This window comes from Crocuta crocuta, unplaced genomic scaffold (genome assembly GCF_008692635.1).
Source record: "Crocuta crocuta isolate KB4526 unplaced genomic scaffold, BGI_CrCroc_1.0 scaffold343, whole genome shotgun sequence".
Classification (NCBI taxonomy): Eukaryota; Metazoa; Chordata; class Mammalia; order Carnivora; family Hyaenidae; genus Crocuta; species Crocuta crocuta.
The window spans coordinates 1,620,224-1,628,477 of NW_027532679.1; positions in this window are offsets into that span (position 1 = coordinate 1,620,224).

Consider the following 8,254-nt stretch of genomic DNA (forward strand, 5'->3'; position numbering starts at 1 on the left):
ACATTGTTTTTTCTTCTTAAAGCAGTTTGAGCTTTCATGGTGTCACAGAAAACCTAGATTGGTAGTGATAAAAGTATTTGTCCAATAGTTTTATGCAGTAGGCATGCACAAAGGACAGTCATGCATGTTAGGTCTCTTCCTGTTCCTCTTTTGCTGATGGGCAAACTGAGTCATAGTGGTTAAGTAACTTCCCTATTATCAACCGGGGCTGTGAATCACACACCGTTCTCCTGGGACTTCAAAGCTCATGCTTCCAACACTGTGATGTTCTCTCTGTGATAGGGAATGATGTAGGCTTTAATTCTCGGCCAGAATTAAGATCTCAGAAAGAGAGCTCTCATAGGAACAAAATATTCTCAGGTTTCCAAGGAAGGGTTCTGGCAAACGTATAAACATTATGTTTTAAAAGAATGTCAGATTTGTGTCGGTTGCAATTTTTGCATATTTGACTCTGATGATGACCGCGTGTTGCATTAGTAGCCCCTAGAGTTACTGGGCTCTTGTATTGTTCTAGTTAGAGCCAGTTTACATAGGAACCTAGGACTCAGGAAACCTTGCCTATTCTAACTCCTGTTCTCTCTGCTGACATCCCCCTAATCTGCCACTGGGCACCATGCCAGGCATCAGTCTGTGAACATTCCATGACCTTCTTCACTGACCTGTTCCTTTCATTTGTCAGTTACTCTTATTTCTCTTTAGAAACATAAGCCATCTTTCCTTGTATGAAGACGTTGTTGGATTAATAGTATCAGTATTCACATTTGTAAATAGTACTCCACTTTACAAAGCACATTCACACACTTGGTTTTCATTTGACCCTGAGTCAAGCAGGGCAAGAATTTATTTATCTAGTTTCTTTTTTTTTTTTTAATTTTTTAAAAAATATTTTTATTTATTTCTAGGAGAGAGAGAGAGACAGCATGAGCAGGGAAGAGCCAGAGAGAGAGGGAGACACAGACTCTGAAATAGGCTCCAGGCTCTGAGCTGGCAGTCAGCACAGAACCCCACGCGGGGCTCGAACCCATGAACCGCGAGATCATGACCCAAGCTAAAGTCAGACGCTTAACCGACTAAGTCACCCAGGTGCCCCTATCTAGTTTCTCAGCAAGTATTTATTGTGTCTCCCATTTGCATTAAAGTATCATTTCCATTCTGTAGGTAAGTAAATTGACCCTTAGAGAGAATAAATTACTTTTTATACATCTCTGTCCTATAATGCCAAGTTTAGGGCTTTTTCTAAACCTGTCGGAGATCTGATGTTTAAAGGTCATGCCCTTCAGTGCCTGGATGGCTCAGCTGGTTGAGTATCTGACTTTTGATTTCAACTCAGGCCATAATTCTAGGGTCATGGGATCAAGCCCCATGTACGGTTTCACACTAACCATGGAACTTTAGATTCTGTCTCTCTCTCTTCCTCTCTCCTTCTGCCTCTCCCCTGCTTGTACTCTCTCTAAAATTAAAGGAAGAAAAATAAAAAAATTAAGGATCATGCCCTGTACTCCGTTTCCTAGGCTATGGATTACAACCTTGAAAACCTATAGCTCACAGGGACAGCCTGAGTGTCATTTCATGTATATAACAGTTTCTATAATTCTATAATCATTAATCAGTAAGTAATTCCTTTGCTTTACACAAGAGCTCTTTTTTTGTTAAAATTGATTTATTTTGAGAGAGAGAGAACACAGTGGCGAGAGAGCGGGGGAGGGGCAGAGAGAGGGGGAGGAGGAGAGAGAATCCCAGGCAGGCTCTGCACTGTCAGTGCAGAGCCCAATGCAGGGCTCAAACCCACAAACTGTGAGATCATGACCTGAGCCGAAATCAAGAGTTGGACACTTAACTGACTGAGCCACTCAGGGGCCCCTAGTTCTTTAAAAGAAAAATGATGCATGTTTTTATTTTCTTTCTGGAAAATCCTTAGAAAGCACTCACAATCTCACCATTGCCTGTGTCTTCAGCCCAACACTGCTAGCCCAGCATTTTTACTGTTTCACTCTCCTTATGTTCCCTCTGGCTTCAACATCTCTGCTGGTCTTTCTGCTCCCAAATCCCTGCACCTTCCCATCCTTCCTGCCTATCCTGCAGATCTTGGTTTCATTGTCAAGACCGAAGGGAAGTCTTCATTAGCACACTCCCACCAGAACCTCTGTTATTGGCTCTCCTAGCACCAGGCACCTCCTCTCCATTTTATCGGTCACAGTCTAATATGACATCTGTATTTATGTGAATGTTGTTTACTATTAATGTTCCCAAGTGGCATGAAAGCATTGGAAGAGATACCTGTGTTTGCCCATCACTGTGAGTTTTCCTCTTGTAAAGGTTACTACCTTGTATCTGACCAGAGGAGGTGAGTTGCTCCAAAAATAGATATTTGGGTGGGTAAATCAAAGAATGCTCACCAATGTTGGAATTTTAATATTTGTAGGTTAATTGAACAAATCCTATGTTGTTCTATTGCTTTAATAACAAATTAACATAAATTTCATGGCCTAAAACAGCATTTGCTATCCCACTGTTTCTATGGGTCAAGAAGCCTGGGCACAGGGTGACTCAGTTGAGTTCTCTGCTTAGGGTTTCATGAGATCAAAGTCAAGGCATTGACAGGTCTTGGCTATTATTGGTGGGAGGATCTGCTTCTAGGCTTGTTCAGGTTATTGGTAGAATTCAGTTCTGTGGCTGCTGGCTCTTGCCCAGAGGCCAATCTCAGCTCTTGGACCTGGCATTCCTCAGCCCATGATGAGATTTCTCTTTGTGTTTGTTGTCTCGTGCCTTCCCAGTCTGTCTTATCTCTCTGACTTCCTCTTCTTTCCTCCTTTTCTGCTTTTCAGAGCTCATGTGATTGCATTGGACCTACCAGGACACTCTGGGACAATCTCAACATGTTGACATATCCTAGGATTTAGAACATGGACATATCTGGGGAACCATTTTTCTGCCTACCATAAATCCCACCTGCTTATAAGTGTGTATGATTTATCATAATGAAGAGCATGGCATTTGAGGTAGAAAGGCATTTGTATAGATTTCCCACTCCCCACCCCCACTTCTGTGATGCCATAGAATTTGGTAGATAGGTTCCTGAGAAACAGAGTTAATGAAATTAGGGACTGCATGGCCTCGAACAATTTAAAATAATGGTATTCTCACTCCACTGCTTTTGAGTGGTAGCACTCCACATTAATGCATTCGTTTTTGTGGAGCAGGGGTGCTGATTGAATCAGATTTACACAATGGACAGAGGAGAGGAGTGTATTTTCTGGCAGACAGCTGCGAGCCCCAATAGATGGCTGTCCCTTGGAGCTGTGCCTTATGCCTTATGTACTTGGTGTTTTTTTTTTTTTAAATTTATTTAATTATTTTTAGAGACAGCACAAGTAGGGGAAGGACAGAGAGAAAGGGGAAGAGAGAATCCCAAGCAGGCTTGATGCTGCCAGCACAGAGCCTGACCGGGGGCTCAAAGTCACAAAACCATCAGATCACGACCTGAGCCAAAACCAAGAGTTGGAGTTTAACCGACTGAGCCACCCAGGCACCCCGTCCCTTACTTACTTGTAAATGCTTTCTGTCCCTTACTTACTTGTAAATGCTTTCTGTCTTTCGTGTGACTACTTCCTCAGGTGTTTTTGCCCAAGGCAATACTCTTTCTCTAAAAGGGAATCTCCTTACTTTGGACACCTTAGGATTTCTTCCTTGTGTTCCCAAACCTCTGATGTTCTTCCTCTTTTCATGATGTGGTCAGGAGTAGAGTCTGAAGACACCATGGGGAGATAATAATTTCAGAGAAAATATCGGTCATTCATTCAGTCCATTGATTTTGTTAATTTCATTCATTCATTCATTTTCTATATGAAATTTTATGCCCAAAGATTTGACAATATTCTTTTTGTTCTTTTTGTTTTCTTTCTTTTTAAAAAAAAAATTTTTTTAGCATTTTTATTATTGAGAGACAGAGAGAGACAGAGCATGAGCATGGGAGGGGCAAAAAAAGGGGGAGACACAGAATCTGAAGGAGGCTTCAGGCTCTGAGCTGTTAGCACAGAGCCCAGTGTGGGGCTTGAACTCACAAACTGTGAGATTATGACCTGAGCCGAAGTTGGACATCTAACTGACAGAGCCACCCAGGTGCCCCAATTTTGTTCTTTTTGTTTATCCATCCTGGAGATGGTGCGTTCACCTGGATAATGGATAATACTCATTAACAGGTCAGTGTTGGAAATATTATAAAGGTTCTTCTGCTTCTGATTATTTTCAGTGCATGTTGGTATATCAAAGGGATCGGCGGTTTACTGAACTTATTTCGCTATGATCACACTCTCTTAGCCTGTATAATGCCTAATTAACATGCATGGAGCCAGGGCTCTAGGGAGCATATGGGACATGGTGGGTGAGAACACAGACCAAGTGAAGTTAAGGATGCCAAAAAGTACAGGATTCCTGGAGGCCAGGGAGGAGCACGGCATCAACCCTATTGGGGCTGGTACATGGAGCACGTGCCCTGGAAACACTTGCGACACAAATGCACCATTTTGAGGGATGGCAAGGATACGGATTATGACGAGCAAGTGAAGCTGCATCTAAAGTTGAGACCTGACTGTGGATCATGGGACAGAGACACTGAAAAAGGATAGGGTTCAAGCCAGAGAATCTCTGTGATGGAGAAGCCTAGATTCACGCAAATAGCCCCATGCCCTTAACTTCCAAGACTCCTTCCACAGTGGTCTCTTTGGAGCATCTGCTATGATCATTGAAGACTTTCAGTTGCCCCTTAAGGAGTGTGATTTCACATCAGATCAAAGGAACAGCCATTTTTGGGCACTTACATTTGCAAGGCCCTACTCTGGACATGGTGGCAGGGGGCTTCTGGGATGGATAATAGGAAGACTCTACCATGTATCCTGACTGCAGAATCTTCATGGAATTGTTGGTGAAGAGGCTGGAAGTTTTATTTCTCATCAAGGTGCATTCACAGCTGTTTTATGATGTCTTGTTAAGAACAGAGCATGGTCATTCCTTATTCCTGTGCTCTGATGTCACAAGAGAAGGCAGGCTTAGTGGCATTGAAGGAGAAATAGATGAGACTTTAGTAAGAACTTGACAGAAACAGTGAACTTCCATAAAGACCATATTCTTATAAGTTGAACTTTCATTTATTAGTATACTTCCTGAATGTTCCTATCTCTCATAATAACATTTAATAGGCTCTCGACCCTACAGTCAGAACAACTCAGAGTCAATGTTGAGGCTTTAATTTTCTTACCCCTCCAAAGCTCCCTGATCCTTTTCCTCCCTCCAGAATGTCTCTCCAAACTAACCTCCTTCACATGCTCTGGCATCACTGTCCTAGCTTGGTTCCTCTTTATCCTGTGGCTGGTTTATAGAAATGCCTTCTAATGGTTCTTGTTACTTACACTTTCTACCAACTCTAGCCCAACTCCCGTTCTGCTGCCAATTATCCACCTGAAACGGAGACCTGATTATGTCACTTCCTTGCTTACAACCCTTCAGAGACTCCTTGCTTGTGGGATGAAGGACCAGACTCAGTCTCATATTTATGAGGCCCTTCACGGTCTGGCTCCAGCTTGGCCTTTCATTTCCATCATCTGCCAGCTCTCAGGACTCACCTCGGTCTTTACTCCATCTGCCACCTTTGCCAAGCACTCCCATTAAGGTGGTTATCTCTGCCCCAAACGTTCCACTCTCCCTCTTATTTCTTCTCCAGCAAACTCCTAATCATCTTCCCAGACAGCCTTCTCTGGTTCATGTCGCCCCTCCTGTAGCACTCCTCCTTCCCTCACCAATATTTAAATATATGTTGTTTGTACTCCTGTGTCCTGCTGTGGATAAATATAATGGCCACTTCTGTTAATTGGCTGTGTGTCCGGCCGTACTGGGCACCATGACTGCACTGTCTCGAAGAGCCTTCCACGGTGTATGATAGCAGAAATCATGCCTGGCAGTTAGACTTTGTGGTGAAAATGCCTCTCAGCCTTTCTGAGGTCTGAGGCTTTCTTTCCCTCCAGCGTCTATAACAGTACCTGGTCCATTATAATAAGATTCTTAAAGGGTGCTTTTTGGAGTGAGAGAAAGAAAGAGCATATACATGACTGTTAGAATTCACTAACAGGTGGAGCTGGGTTACGCAGAGAGTTTATATATTTATTGTCATGAAATATCATATGAATTTGAATTTTTGTGTGTGTTGGGAACAGTGCATCCAGGAAATAGGATGGACTGAATACAGAGATGAGCTCAATGTCTGTTGCCTCGTTGTGTATCTCTATCAGTTAGGAGTGGCTATAAGTAATGACTCTGTGGAGGAATATGAAGATGGCAGTTGCTGTCACTGGTTAAGGAGCAGCAGCTCTATAATTCTTTGTTTTACTCCTGTGCATGTTTCCTCATGATCACAACATGACTGCTATAACTCCAGACATCACATCTACTTTTAAAGAATGGAGACAGAGAAAACAGGAGTGGTTTCCAATTATATCTTTGACTTTTATAAGGAAAAAGTGTTATCAAAGAGTGCCCGACAGACCCCTCCCTGCATTTCATTGGCCAGAATCCTGTTCTAGAGTCACTCTGGCTGTCAGGGAGATCTGGAAAATGTATCCCACCTGGGACTGGGTACAAATGCACCTTGAATGAGGTCAAGTTCTGTGACCAGATTGTGTCAGCCATAGCATGTGTGCTATTCTTCACAAGCGGTCAGATTGACTTCCTGCTTCAGGTGCTGTCATGTTGTACTTACGCATTTTCTATTGTCCAACAAGAGAGGAGATTTTTCAAATCATAAGTGATGGGGTGAGCAATATTTTGAATATTCGATAATGTTTGTGGGGGGTATGAATGAGCCCTAGTCAGTAAGCAGACAGGTTAAGCTTCGGTTTCCTCCTCCTTAAAATGGGGATGATGACAATGACACCAGAAAGTTAAAGTCCAGAGAAATAATGCACATGCACTCAGAACACTGGAGGCGTTCATTATCTTAGCTGTTGCTGTTATTGTCATTATTGTAGTTTTTGAAGTGTACATTTTTTCTCCAATGACAGTGGAAGTTTAGCAGTGAAAGATGGAACCAGAAGACCTATCGTCTCCTTCCCATTCATTGTTAAATATATATGAATGTTGAGTATTTACTTATTGACTGTCTGCCAAAATGCTTCTTTTTTTCTCCTAGAGGGATTTTGAACTTTCATCGATTTTGTTGATTCACTAATCCTAAGCAAAATACCCATCTAGGGACTCGTAGTAAGAGTTGAGCCCACTGAAGTCAGTTGCTATTCATTTAACTCAGTGTTGGCACACTTTCTGTATAAAGAGCCAAATAATAAATATTCTAGGCTTTAGTTAGGCTGTCCTGTCTCTGTTGTTATAACAGCAAAATAGCCATAGACTATATGTATACACTCCAGTAGCACTTTATGGACATTGAAATGTGAATTCATGTAATTTTCAGGAGTTATGAATTATTATTCTTAGATTTTTAAAAACCATTTAAAAATATGAAAACCACTCTTAGCTCATGATTCTATGTGAAAATCTGTGGCTAGGTGAATTTGGGCTGTGGGCTGTTGTTCATCACCCCTGGTTTTACTTAACGCCCCTGCCATCTTTTCTATCATATTAGGTTAAAGTTATCATTTATGCTGTCACCCCCGGAACCCACTTACTAATTAAGTATTGTGGATTTTAATATTGCCAAGTGGAATTTTAATACACAAATTACTAACTCCTCTTATCGGAGTGATACAACAGAATTCCAAAGCAATGAAATTTATTTTGTCTTCTCTAAGTAGATAATGCAGCTTTAAATAAAGATAACTCAGTATAATTAGAATGCTCTTAGTTTATGAGGAAGCGAGAAATATATCACACCCTCAACAGGTGGTGAGCAAGGTTCATCTGATTCACCACAGCTCTGCGACCACCTCATTTCTTGTGCTGCTTGGCTGGGCCTGTATCATTCGGGATGAAAATACCCTTGCATATGTGATCACATGAAAAATCGTGGTTTGCCTTGGAGAATTCCACCGGGAGTAAATAAATGCCAGCCTGATAGCTTGAGATTAAAAACGAGACCATGTTTGTTCCTCCCTTTTGTTCAATTTCTTTACTCTTCTAAACCAATTACGCGCGCCCCACCACCACTTTTGGGCAGCAGCCTCGAAGTCTTGAAACTCATTATGTCAGGTTGAAAATGAGAGACAACAGCTGTCAGAGCCAGCATTTGATGCCTTTGACTTGTTTCCATGTA